This window comes from Larimichthys crocea, chromosome X, assembly GCF_000972845.2.
Source record: "Larimichthys crocea isolate SSNF chromosome X, L_crocea_2.0, whole genome shotgun sequence".
Taxonomy (NCBI): Eukaryota; Metazoa; Chordata; class Actinopteri; family Sciaenidae; genus Larimichthys; species Larimichthys crocea.
The window spans coordinates 343,631-357,175 of NC_040020.1; the positions used below are offsets into that span (position 1 = coordinate 343,631).

General features: G+C 45.1%; 1 protein-coding gene across 1 annotated transcript in view; it reads right to left on the reverse strand.

Annotated features, from left to right (window-relative positions):
- The window catches only part of LOC104931506 (thyrotropin-releasing hormone-degrading ectoenzyme), a 175,634-nt gene that overhangs the window by 65,854 nt on the left and 96,235 nt on the right, over window positions 1-13,545 (reverse strand). The window lies entirely within an intron of this gene.

Genomic DNA, 13,545 nt, shown 5'->3' on the forward strand with positions numbered 1-13,545 from the left:
AGTGAAGTTTATTAAAGGCGGAAAATAGACTGAACCTCGCTGATAGTGGAGCGTTCGGCCATGAGGGGAACATCTGGAGCCGGGCTGTTTCCCGGCAACACAGCCTGAATGAAAGCGGCGTGACGCTGCCAGCAAAGCTTCAGCTGAGCGACCATCTGAAAATAACTCTTCAAACAATCACACGGCAGATCTCACACCTCAGCTACTTCATGTCGTAGAACAAAATCTTATCACCTTATTCCAAAAGCCGCATCACGTGGAGGCGCTTCGACCACAGGAAACAGCTCCGACATCGCAGCTTCACCTTAAAGTTTCTGAGTTAGTGCGACACGCTGTCACCTGCTTCGTAACCAGAGACGCGTGAATCTCACTTCCTGTGAGACCTTCAAGGCGTCTGAACGTTAGAAACATGTGAACCCAAACATCATCACAACTTCACCTGTGCAGCATCAGACAGCAGGTGTGTTCTTACGGCGGCCTCAAAGGGTCAAAACTCAAACTCAAAAGTCCAAATTAAGACAGACAAAGCACGCCAGGAGAGGGCAGCACACATACTAAATATAAATATAAATACATTTCATTAACCACTGTCACATGCTGCTGAAACAATAAAACTGAATGATTGATTTACAGTCGCTGTAAATAAACAATGAATAACTTTTTAAATCAGAATATGGAACTGAAACTCAAAATAACTCTAAAATACAGAATCAGGAGATGAATCGTCTGAGCTCTACTAAACAAATCAAACTAAACACCTTTAATATTTATTGTCGCCGTTTCGCCCTGCGCATATGTGTGTGTGGTGTTTGTTTTCCCACAATAGGTAAATTCAGGTGTGCGGTTCCCGGTCCCTGGTTGGCCCCAAACTGGAGTAGGCGGGGACAACACGTTCGGCAGCTGAGCAGGGCCAGGATTGGTGCGGCATGATTTCGTTAAAACAATCTAAAAACTTTCATTCAATAAAATACTTTTGTTTAATAACCTTTAAAATCTGGTTCTTATGTTACTTCTTTCATACCCTTTTATGGTCGTAACATTTATATTTATAGATTTTATTAAGCTAAATTTGTAAAAATACAGAAAATATGACATTTAAAATAGTTTGGTGTCTTGAATGAAATCATATTTTAAATTCATTATATTTATAAATCTATATATAAAGTCTCTGTGCTTCTGTAGAGAAGCAGGAACAGTGTGGACGCTCTGCAGACTCAGCGTCCTGACATGAATACAAACTTCCTCCACTTTCTCTCTGGCAGCCGCCGCCTGATTCTGGGCAGGGATTCAAACCGACCACCCTGTGGGAGCTGGCAGACCGCTCGGCTGCTGCCTGGCTCAACAGGCGTCGGTTCAACTCCCCGAGGCGGAGCTGCAGCCACACTCGAGACCGCTGCAGTTTACGGGGGGAGCAGAACTCTGCCGGAGGAAGTCGGTGTAACGCTCAGGAGCTCAGACACGGAACATCTTCAGGAAACTCGACGCTCGGAGCACGTCGGAGCTGCAACTTGTGGAAAGTCTTTCACAGAATCGGACAAACAGAAAACCTCGAGGATGGAGATAACGAGGTTTGAACAACACTTCTCCTCTCATTCATTTCTCTAAAGGATATCAAGATATTTCTAAAAACACGACTCTCATTCTGCAGACGCGTGAACTCAGACGGCAAACAGACGTGACGTCTGTTTGCCGTCTGAGTTCATGTGTCTGCAGAATGAGAGTTAGACGGTGAAGTTAGGTGAGGACAGCAGTTCACATCCTGATGTTACGCACAGAGAAGACGACCACATGAAATCATGAACACGTCACGTTCTGCAGCCGGATGGTTTGAAGCTGCAGCTGCAGCGTCCGACAGTCTGAACGTTCAAACTAAAGTCTAACAAAGCTCTCTGGCCTCAAACCGAACTGATGCAACCAGGCGAAAGTGTTGCATGACTTCACTTCTTCTTCTTCTTCTTCTTCTTCTCCTCTGCCTCTGCACGCAGCGATAACCTCCGGTCACATGCTGACGATACGGAGGTCACGTGACTCGGATAAAAACTACAACACCAACAATGCAGTTGAGTGTTTAGAGAGATTATAAATTCTGAATCGCTGCTGAGCTCCTCGTTCGTTAATCACGACAGTTTACTTTGGATTTTTCTCCTCGTGCTTCGGAAGGTTTTCATCCCGCGAAGTGGGTCAGTAAGTTTTCATGCTGGCACAGTTTGTTCAGGCCTCCTGACAAATAGAAAATATAATGAATTTACACTGTTTCACAGAGACGGACTCGATGAGGAGAATGAATCCTCTGCGGTCGTTACAACTTCTCATAATTAAAAATGACGACTCAAGTAGTTTTTACAACTGGCCTCTCCTCACTCGTCTTCATTATCCGCTCTGTCGTCTCTCATCCACTTTCAGCCTCGTTAAAGCGTAAAGAGCCTCCGGTGGGTCGGACGTTTCTGATTCGGAGGAGGGAGGTCGACTCGGGTTGCTATGGTTCTTGCTGTTGCCGTGGTTACGCACGTGCATCGTGGGTGGGGTTCAGGGGCGATGAGGAAAAAAAAAAAACGGCGCTGAACCGAGAAGCAGGACTGCTGAGGTGGAGGAAAGGTGGAGGGAGGTGTGTTTAATGAAAGCCAAGAGAAGCCTGGAAACAGATGGAGGAGATGGAAACACAGCAGTGTTTGTTTGGGTGGAGCGAACATCGACTTTCCAAGAGATCACTGCTGCAGCCAAAACTGTGAAAATGATCTGAGATCAGTTCAGACATGAATTCTTCATCAGTGCGCTCAGAGAAGAAGCGTTTTAAATAAACGTTCCAATGAAAATCATTGAACCTGTCCTTGATTTTATTCAAGCTTTTAATAGTGGCACTTTTTTTTGTTTTAGAGCTCCATTATTTCACTTTCCTGCCTCTAAAATCACAGCGTCACGAAACTGGATCATATTTTATGGAGGAAATGTTTTCTGGTTTTCCCTCTGATGTCCTCCGGCTGCTCCGCCTCAACTCTCTGTGATTTACAGAGTTTATGATGGACAGTGAAGTAAACTGCTGACAGCTGTAGCTGCTGTTAGATAACGCTGGTAAACAACTCTGCAGTGAAACCAGCGGAGCTCTGCAGCTTTGAGCCTCTTTTAGCTCATAGTTTTGGTTTTACTTAAGATGTATCTGCCCAGCATCAAACAGCGAGTTGTTCTTTACACTACAGCTGCTTCTGGAGTGTTTAGACCAGGGTTCTCCAAACTACGGCCCCCGGGCCACATCCGGCCCACCTAAACAATTGGAGTGGCCCACTTAATGATCCCAAACAATCCCTCTAAACATGGCCTGTTTTGCAAAATTGCATTTTCCTATTATAAAATATCCACACTTAATGCTTAAGCTAATTAAAATCTACCTAATTTACAAACTATTTCATCCCCTCACACAATGGTATATTCCGACGTGACTTTGCTCGTGATCAACTTCCGCGCAGTCTGCCCGGGGGATTCGACTCGGCGGGTCAGGGACGGCCGCACGGTGCGGGAGGATCCCCTCGTGGGACCTCTCCCCGGCGCTGGCTGGCCTCTGCGGGCGCATTTCCTCCGTGGCGGTGCGCCGCGACCGGCTCTGGGTCGGCTTGGAAAGGCTCGGGGGCGAAGGTGGCTCACGGCTCTGGCCGTGAGCTTTACAGCGCCCTCCTGCCCGGACCTCGCCACTTCTCGGGGCCGTGGACTTAGTGCTCGCTGCGCCCTCTCCGCGACTGTCGAATCACAGTTTATCACAACTTTCACTTCCTCCCGCAACAAAATCGCAACAAAAATGTAAAAAGCAACTTTCACTGCAATTTTTTTGAAAACCTCACGCAACATCAGGGATTTTAGGCCGCAACTATTTCAAAAGAGGCCGCGAAATCCTGGTGGGACTGATATCATTTCAGTTATAGACTGACCCTGGCCCCCCATCACAGAAAGGCAAGTTGATGTGGCCCGCACCGAAACAAGTTTGGGGACCCCTGGGTTAGCCTGTTGCCTGATGCACTGAATGGCAGCCAGATGTTTAGGAACATTGGGAACATTTGAAATTCTTTTGGTAGTACAACACATGGGTCTCAGTCTAAGAATTAACAATGTGAACATTTCTGTATCACTGGTCCAAAAACAGAAACCTGTTAGCACATTAGCTCTGACTGACACACAGCTTCAGCAGTCCAGAGGGACGGTCTGTATCTAACCCAGGGACGGTCTGTATCTAACCCAGGGACAGTCTGTATCTAACCCAGGGACAGTCTGTATCTAACCCAGGGACAGTCTGTATCTAACCCAGGGACAGTCTGTATCTAACCCAGGGACATATCCGAGCTGTGTTTTCTTTCTTTTTCTTTGCTGCCCCCAAAGGTCAGAAAGCACCAGACGCTGTTAAAGTGGCAGCTCGTTATAAATAGACCAGGATCTGCAGCAGCAGTGCTGCCGGGGCTTCGCTGCAGGGATCCTCCGGGGACGACAACAAACAGTGTCAGGGACCGAGTCCCAGCGACACCGCTCGGTAATGGACTACTTTCTTTTATTTTTAGAAATTCCATTTCAGTTGCTGTTCCGTGATTAAAATGTTCAAACTAATTATGCAGTGACTCGCTGAACTGAAGCATCGACCAACACTGCTGCTTCTTCTGTTTGTTTCCACACCTTCACCTCTCCGTCTGTCTGTCTCTCTGTCTGTCTCTCTCTCTCAGAACAAAGCAGAGCTTTGCCTTTGATCATCCTCCTCTTTCCTCTCCTCCCTCTGTCTGACCCTCGCTGATAAATATTCATCCCTCTCTCTTCAGCATCGGGACTGAATCTGATTTTCTCCTCACGGCTCCACGACACTAAATAAATCCTGGCTGTCGTTTCTGTATCTGTGACACCATAAAGACTCAGACTGCCTGAATCTGAAATGAACGCGATCAACAACAGTCACACAAAGACTCTCAAACATTATGCTTGATTAATATTTGTGTGACTGTCAGGTCGGGGATTTAACTGTCGGCTGCCGGCCAAACGCTTTTGGAACTGGATCCTGGAGAACAGCCTACGTTGCAGATTAATAGACCAACAGGACCTGGAAGAAAAACCTCAGAATCTGGATCCAGGATAAAAGAAATCTTCATCTGGACTGGAGACCACGTCAGTGTGAGCTGAAGGGACCTTACACATGGGAGAAGAGCCTAACAGGCAACTTCATCAGCCGGATCAGTCCGTGGAGCTCTGGAGTTTGTGGACTCCCTGAGCACTTGGACCAGGGCCAAGTACCTTGCTGCATTTGGACTGCTTTGACCTGGGACAGGACCCTGTCTAAAGATCTTGCTGAAGGCGATAAGCTGTACCTGGTTAAACATCTCTTGCTGCACACTGAGCATGAGTAGGATCAGGGTGAAGAGTTCTGGATCAACTTTGCCAAGCTGCATCTGGACCAGGATCCTTTCTGTAGAGTTCCAGATGTTATCCTGTTTACGACATGGTGTACAGTTCTACATAAGCTTGGTTAAGAGTCTCAAAGAGTTTCAGAGTTTTGGATCGATTAATTCCAGGCTTAGAGACTCTGGACCAGTTGTACCTGGGATTAGAGTTTCAGACCAGTTGGATCCAACGTGACCGGCTAGTTTAAGAATTCTGGACCAGTTGAAACCATGCAGAGGCCTGGTCAAGGGGAACCCTAAGAGCCTGAATGTGGACTAGATCATGGGTGAAGAACATCACAGCATCTCGACCAGCTTGGCCTAGTGTCAGAGTTCTAGACCAGTTGGATCCAGGATGATAGACTCAGGATAAGAGTCTACAGACGATTTGGACACAGGCTAAGATCCTTATTGTCTCTGAATTAAAAGGCTGCCTGCAGAGAGTTTTGGACTTTGGACCTCTTGACCATGGAGACCTATGGACAGTCAGCATTGACCGGCTGTCCTCTGACAGTCCAGAGACGCAGCTGAGACGTTTGATGAAGTCGTGTTGATGAACGTGGAGAAAAGAGGCGGCGGTTTGTCAGACAGACAGTCTGCTCTGATCGTTTCTCTTTATATTCTTGTTTTGTTGACAGACCTGCTGCACTGCCATTATTCACTGTGTGTGTGTGTGTGTGTGTGTGTGTGTGTGTGTGTTTAAATTGCTATATAAAGCCGGCTGGCAAAACCAATCTGTCACAACCATGAAACCTTTGATTTACAACAACAAAACCTCAGCTAGGTGCATGCTCGTGTGTGTGTGTGTGTGTGTGTGTGTGTGTGTGTGTGTGTGTGTACTTTGATGCATCCTGTCAATTAAAGAGAAACAAAGGCAGAGCCTGGAGAGAGACAGACAGGCTGAGGCGTGCAGACAGACAGTCTGAGGTTAAACAACAACATCTGTCGTCCACGGCAACGTAAACACCATGAATAAATGATTGATTATTTTAAATAAAATATGACAGGATATGATTTTTATTATTTACAGGATAAGGCTGTGCTTCATATTTCATATCTGGTAGTTTTTAGTAAACAAACGTTTAATTAGTATTTATGGCGGCGGAGCGACGTGTGAAGAAATCACAGCTTTCCTGCAAATGTATAAATTAAACCGAAATGAGGAGAACGATAAAAAAATATGATCCAGTCATGGAAATGTGAAGCAGCTGAAGAGTAATGGCAGGATTTGTTGGTGTCAGTGTTCAGACTGTTGACCCACAAACTGTTTCTATAAACGAGCGAGCGGCTGCATGACTCAGCAGAAACAGCTTCTGCTGTCATGATATTCTGTAAATATGATTTTGCTGTGGTCTGCTGGTCCCCGGCCATCTGTTATCTGCACAGAACACATGATCCGATGATTTATATGTTACAGAATAAAGCTGATGTGGCCCCGCCGGTTCCTACTGAAAACTCACAAACATATAGTTTCATTTTTCTCCTGTGAACTGTGCAGAACAAACGCTCCCGGTGGGTTTGCAGTCGATGCAGCACGGACCGACCGCACGTGCTCACAGGCGGCATCGACCCCGCGAACAAAGGCGGGTCTCCACCCGGCGTCCTCCTCGCCGTGTTCGGTCTCTGGCGAAGAAAACGGATGAGCTGCAGCTGGTCGTCTCCCACAGCGTCTGAACCTGTAACTGCCACTGTTGCTGCTGCTGCACAAGCTGAACATATCTCAGTTGTACACTGTTTATTATCTTGCCAACACGTTCATATTTATATCTGCACTGTTATTTATAATCCGTGCACATTACTCTGCACTCCTGGTTGCATTTTGTTGTCTCAGTGCTTCGTGCGATGACGATAAAGTTCAGTTAAAATTAAAATTCTGTGTCTCCGCCGTCTCGTCTTAAGAATCCAGCCTGGATCTGTGTTTGTTAAAGTGGGTCACACAGATTCAGCGTTACATTAAGACTCTGTGCGGTTCCTTTAAAACAGCTGCTCACCGTGCACTATTTGTTAGGGACTATTTCCAGCGGTGGATTAATCCACACTTGGTGCTGTGGTGAGTATTTGGGACGGTGTGTGTGTTCAAATAAACAGAGTGTGTGTTCGTCCTGCAGCAGTGCGGCTCATTGATGTGTTTTTAATAGTTTTTGGGCAACAATGGAGCTCTGCGGCGCCGAGCAGACGATGAATCGGGCTTTGGAGTGGCGCGGCCCACATCGCCTTTATTACGTGTCGTAATCTGGTGAATAAAACTCCAAAGACAAACAAACAGATTTTGTATAAAGAACAAAAATGTGTCTGATGAGATTTCCACATGAATCAGCAGAACGTAGACGACGACATCTGGACGCCCCTCGCATCTTTATATCATTTTTATATTAAACTAATAATGCACTTCTACACCTCCTCCATCACCGTCTGATATGCTGCTGCCACCGGAGGACAAGGTCAGACTGCTGGGCAGGTGTAATCTTCCATCTCCTCTGGACCTCAGGACTCTGAGGCGTGCAGGTGAGATTGTGACTGACCGCCGACACACTCGCCTCCAGCAGGAAGTGTTTTTTTCTAGAATGATGCTCGCCTCATGAAACTGGAGACACCGACGTTTAGCCTCCACCCGCCCAGACCGAACATATTACACTGACATCGCTCTATTTAACATCTTTTGGATTACTACGCCTGAAAAACATCAAAATATTCTGCATACTGTTAAAACACCAAGATGATTTATATGAAATTATACGTGTCAGTAAACCTGTTTATGATTCTGATATATTACAGATATTAGTGTACGACATTTATAAAGAATCGATCACATCAGAAACGTGAAGTTTTCTCCTTTATATTCAGAATATGTTCATTTATTCTTTGTTATTGTGACGTGTAACTAAACTTTAATGCAGCTAAGACACCTGATGTACACAACACATCACACACAGCTCGCACACTTTAAATGGAGCATACGCATCGCATCGTTGTGTTTGTGTTCATTATGTGTGTGTGTGTGTGTGTGTGTGTGTGTGTGATCGCCTACAGTGTAGAGGCTACAGGAGTGTGTTAAGCCTCACTAATAAGCCACACACACACTCATGGTGTTAGATGTTTGTTTATGGTCTGTTAATTAGCCTCGGACATGAGCAGAAGGCAGCACAACACACACACACACACACACACACACACACACACACACACAGCTAAATATAACTGTATTCCTCTCACACGTTATTATTGATTAAACCTTCCCGTCCTTCAGAGGAGGCTGCGAGTGGACGTTTGTGTCCGGCTTAACGAATCACACGAAGAAAATATTTTCTTTGGTAATTCTCTTCAAACCGAGTCTGAGTCTCATTCACAAAAATACTCAGCACAGACTCGCTGCATTGTGTGAATGTACCGAGCAAACTTCATCGGATTCGGCCCGACGGATTGATCACGAGCTGAATGTTTGACTGACAACATCAGGACAGAGAGTCAAGGGTCAAAGGTCGAAACAGGCTGAACTGACAGAGAAAGAAAGCCGAGCATCAGCACGAGTCAAATATAAAATAAAAACCGACAGAGAGAGAGACAGAGAGGTGAAGCAGAAAAGAAAGAGTGAGACAGGAAGAGAGAGAGAGAACAATGAGATGATTTATGGCTCCGTGTATTCTAATGAACTCTATGCAAACACGGTCTGCAGTAATAAATTATCCACTTTGAACCAAAACACTGCAGGAAAAAACACACAGCCTGACAGCTGTGTGTGTGTGTGTGTGTGTGTGTGTGTGTGTGCTCTGTATACAGAGCTTTCATTGGTCTGTTGTAAGGTAAAGTTGGTGTCCTGCATGTTTTAGAGCTCCCATGAAACAGGAAGCAGAGCGAGCTTTGCTTCTGTGTGTTTATGTGTTTCCTGTAAAAAACAGGAAACGGCTCAGGAGGGACTCGTCGCAGTCGCGCTGATCTGAATGTGTCGTACCGAACACAGCACCTGAGACCAACAGAGACCAGTTTGATACCAAGATGGACTAAGCCAGCACAACAAGCCGGGCTAACAGCAGCAAACATTACAAGTCCATTAGGAACCTGTCATCAATCTGACTGAGAATGGGCTGACTGCTTGACTTGACTTGGCTTGCAAAGGACAGACATGCGTACAGATTTAAAGAGTCCTTCCATTTGATTTAGATACCAAGTCACTGATGAGTTAAATGATTTCTGGGACTTCCCACCAGCCAGAAGAACTGGTGAGGGATTTTAGACAACAAACAAATTCATTGACTTCTATCCCTAAAACCTATCGAGGTCCTTGAACTCCCTTCAAGAACTCTTCGAATCTCCTCATGGACGCCTGGAACCTGTTCAAGGACATCTAAAAGCTCTTTGAAGACCTGAAGAACTTTAACTTTCCAGAACTGTTGAAGCTTATTTAAAAAACTAAAATTGATGTAACACGGGGCAAGAAGTTTAACAAACTAAACCGAACTCAGACCCAAGGACTCAAGAACTAGTCGTAGACCTGAATAAAATATGCGCTGTAACGGCAGCTACAGAAGCACTGAGTGTTTACTGTGGGCAGAAGACATCTGACAGAAACACAGAACATATTCTCTCCATTAAATATGATCCAGTTTCAGTGGAAAAGTTGTTTCTCTAACCCATCGAGGCCCCGGTCAGCCCCCGGAAACACTCTCCGCTCGTTTGTTATTTTCATATTAAATCATTTTATGCTGCTAAATTACTTGGACTCATGAATGGAATTCAAATCTATCGAAGTCTGCTCGTTTATCAAAGTAGCAGGTTTATTAAGAGCTCAGGCGGAAAGCGTGAAGCGTGAAGGCTGTCACCGCCGAATGTTTTTGTTACAGTGAAAAGAACCGGAAGGTCACACATCAAGGTAATCAATGCAGTATAGGGAAATTATTCATAGATGTCACAAATTATAATGAGGCACCCACACAAACCTGAGACCTTCCCAAACCATAACTCACTGTCCTTCAGCAGAAATAAAAAACACATATTGCTCCAACAGATTCAGCCTTCAACAAATGCTGCTTTACTACTCCAACCAGCAGGTGGAGCTGCAACGAGTACCAACTAAAATTACAGCCAATGACACATGCATGTGGTTATAAAACAGATTCCCATACAACATACTGCATCAACATGAAGCCTCTTACATATAATTGTAAGTACACCACTTGCTGGGCTGTCAATCATCAAGAGAGGCTGCTACTGGAACATCAGATTCCTTAAAAACTATCCGAACATAGATGTAGGCTCGTTGCTGCTTGCATCTTTCTCAAGCATCACCCCCCAAACAACTTCACACTCAGCTCTGCACTTCCTTGGGCTCCCGGCAATACACCTGGCCGGTGTGAAGTTGTTGAGAAACTCAAGCGACACCCATGAATACAGAGAGAGAGAGTCCTTACACTTTAGTTAGATATTAAGTCGCTATTGACTTCTAAGAATTGTGCAAAGAGTTCAAAAGTTGTCGGATGCCCTCCGGCGACATGAACTGATGAGGGGATCTTAGATGCATAGTGAAACGTCTGCAACAGCGAATTCAGTTAGCCCTGACTTAATGCTTCTAACCCGAAATGTCAACTCCGTTCAAGAACTCTTGGGATCTCCTCAAGATCAGACCAGAGACCTCTGTAAGGTATTCGAAGACCTTGTACCTACCTCGAGAACTTTTGAAACCTAATTACAGATTCCTAGAACGGCTTCAAAGACGACTACCGTACTGCTCCGAACAGTGAGAGCTCTCCAAAGACCGCTGGAACATTATCAGTGATCGCTGTCAACTTTCCAGAACTTTTCACCAAAATACCTTTAATTTAAATAGATACAACACGGAGCAAGCGCTTTGACGAACCTGCGAAAAACTCACAGATAAGAAAACCTGAAAAGCTGACCTGAACACTGCCAGCTCCAATACTCAACATCCAGGCAGCTTGAAACATGAAGCCATATCTGTCAGCATTACCAGATGTTTCGAGGTAACCTGTCTGTTACACAGAACCATCTGGGAAGCCATCGTTGGAAACCATTTATAAAAAGGGCACTTTCAAAAAACACTAAACGTTGCAGGTGATTGGATGAACCATCTGTTTGTGACTGTCCATCATAGGTAAACTTCAACCAATCAGATCAACAAACCATATAACACAAATATTACCGAATCTCTTTCAGTGCCATCCTTTGATATCAGTGATGCCAGCAGCCTCTTTGCAGGCCCATGCTGTAGTTGCAGTAGTTCTTCATAGGATGCTAATTGTTCCATAACCACTGTGCTCGAACTCAAACGCCTGGTGAGTTGGATTCCCGTGCGAGTTTGTGATCTTGCGAGTTCAGCTGCATTGCAAGGTTAGGATGCCCAGGGGACGGGAGTCAAGTTCACTATTTATAACATGACTGGGGTGGAATAGGGACAAAGAGTCAACAGGAGCAGGTCGGATGGGGATCTTCTTCAACTTTCTTTATTTCTAACATAATGCTGGTTGTTCTGTTACCTTGTTTTATCCTTTTCTGTTCCCTCCTGTCTGCTCTGGTGGTGGAGGGTGGGTTGACGACACATGACCCCGAATTTAAATGCCCAAACACTGGAACGTGGTAACCTGTGTCGTTCTCCCGGGACAGGAGTGAAAATCCCTCCACTGTCAGAATCCATTATAACAAAATAATTAAGATCTCCCAGCTCCATGTCTCTACAAGACAGGCCCACAAGATTAGGTAATAATGATGGACAAGTCTTTGTAGATATCGTACTTGAATGGTTGAGTGGAAATTAATCAAATTACCACTGAGAGTCAGAGCCTCGGGGGCAGCTGCACGCTCTGCCTGGTTGCTAATCCAGCCTCGCAGCTCAGTTCACACGCTCCGTCTCACTTCAGAGAACCCCACATGTTCTCCTATGATGACGATGACGCGACGCATGATCAGAGTCCCTCATGGAGCCACTCGTGAAGACACCCACATTCGTACAAACTGAACAAATTACACCGGAGCCAACCGGACTCAGGTCCAAGCAAGCAGAAGCATAGACATATATACATAGACATATATACATAGACGCCGCATTGAGCGGGTTGGTCGTTGGTCGCAATACGTCAACGCGTCCGCCATATTGGATGTGGCAGATCTGCCCGTAAACTAATAACAGGAAATGGACTGAACTTCATAAAGCGCCTTTCTACAAAGTTCTTTAAGTTAATGCCTCTTATACACCCATTCACACACACACTAATATATCTGGGAAACAAACAGGCACCAAAAACAACGTATGTAACTTTTAAAGTGATGATTATAAATGTTTACTCCTTATGTAAGCACCAAACCAACGTAAGTCTTTCTAATGCTGAGTGTTTACAGCTACTAATGTGTGTAACACTGTTACTGTGATGATAATATTGAAATATTTATATTTAACATTTAATCTGTGCTCTAATAACCAATCCTGAAATGTAGATGTGAGAGGGTTTTCTGAATAAGAGCAACACACACACATGTGTGTGTGTGTGTGTGTTGTGTGTGTGAATGGGTGTATAAGAGACATTAACTTAAAGAACTTTGTAGAAAGGCGCTTTATGAAGTTCAGTCCATTTCCTGTTATTAGTTTACAGGCAGATCTGCCACATCCAATATGGCGGCGACATCGACGTACGATTCAGCGCTCAATGCGGCGTCTATGTATACATGTCTATGAGCGGAAGCATGAAGACCTTCAGTTCAGACAATTCTCAGCTGATGCTCTGCAGACGGAAATCTCTCAAAAAGCTTCAGGGTTAAGGTTAGAATGGGTTCTGGTCTGAAGCCGAGGTTTTAACATGTTAAAGGTTAAGATGTAAGCAAAAAGGATGCAGTTCATCCACTGGGAAAACTCACAAGTGCAGTGATACATCGAGTGTGTGTGTGTGTGTGTGTGTGTGTGTGTGTGCTGAATGACCCTGACTCTGCTGTCAGACAGCCAGGATACACACTGTGCTATTTTCTGCTGCATATGGTTGAATTAATGAGAGCGAGAGAGAGACAGAGAGAGATCAACAGATGAAGAGACTAAATCTGTTTTCCTGAAACTCGTCCCAGTGTTTTTTTTTCTTTGTCGGTTTTAATTAACAGACAGCTGAGAGGAATAAACTCAGAGCATCTCCTGGCAAACAACGACGAC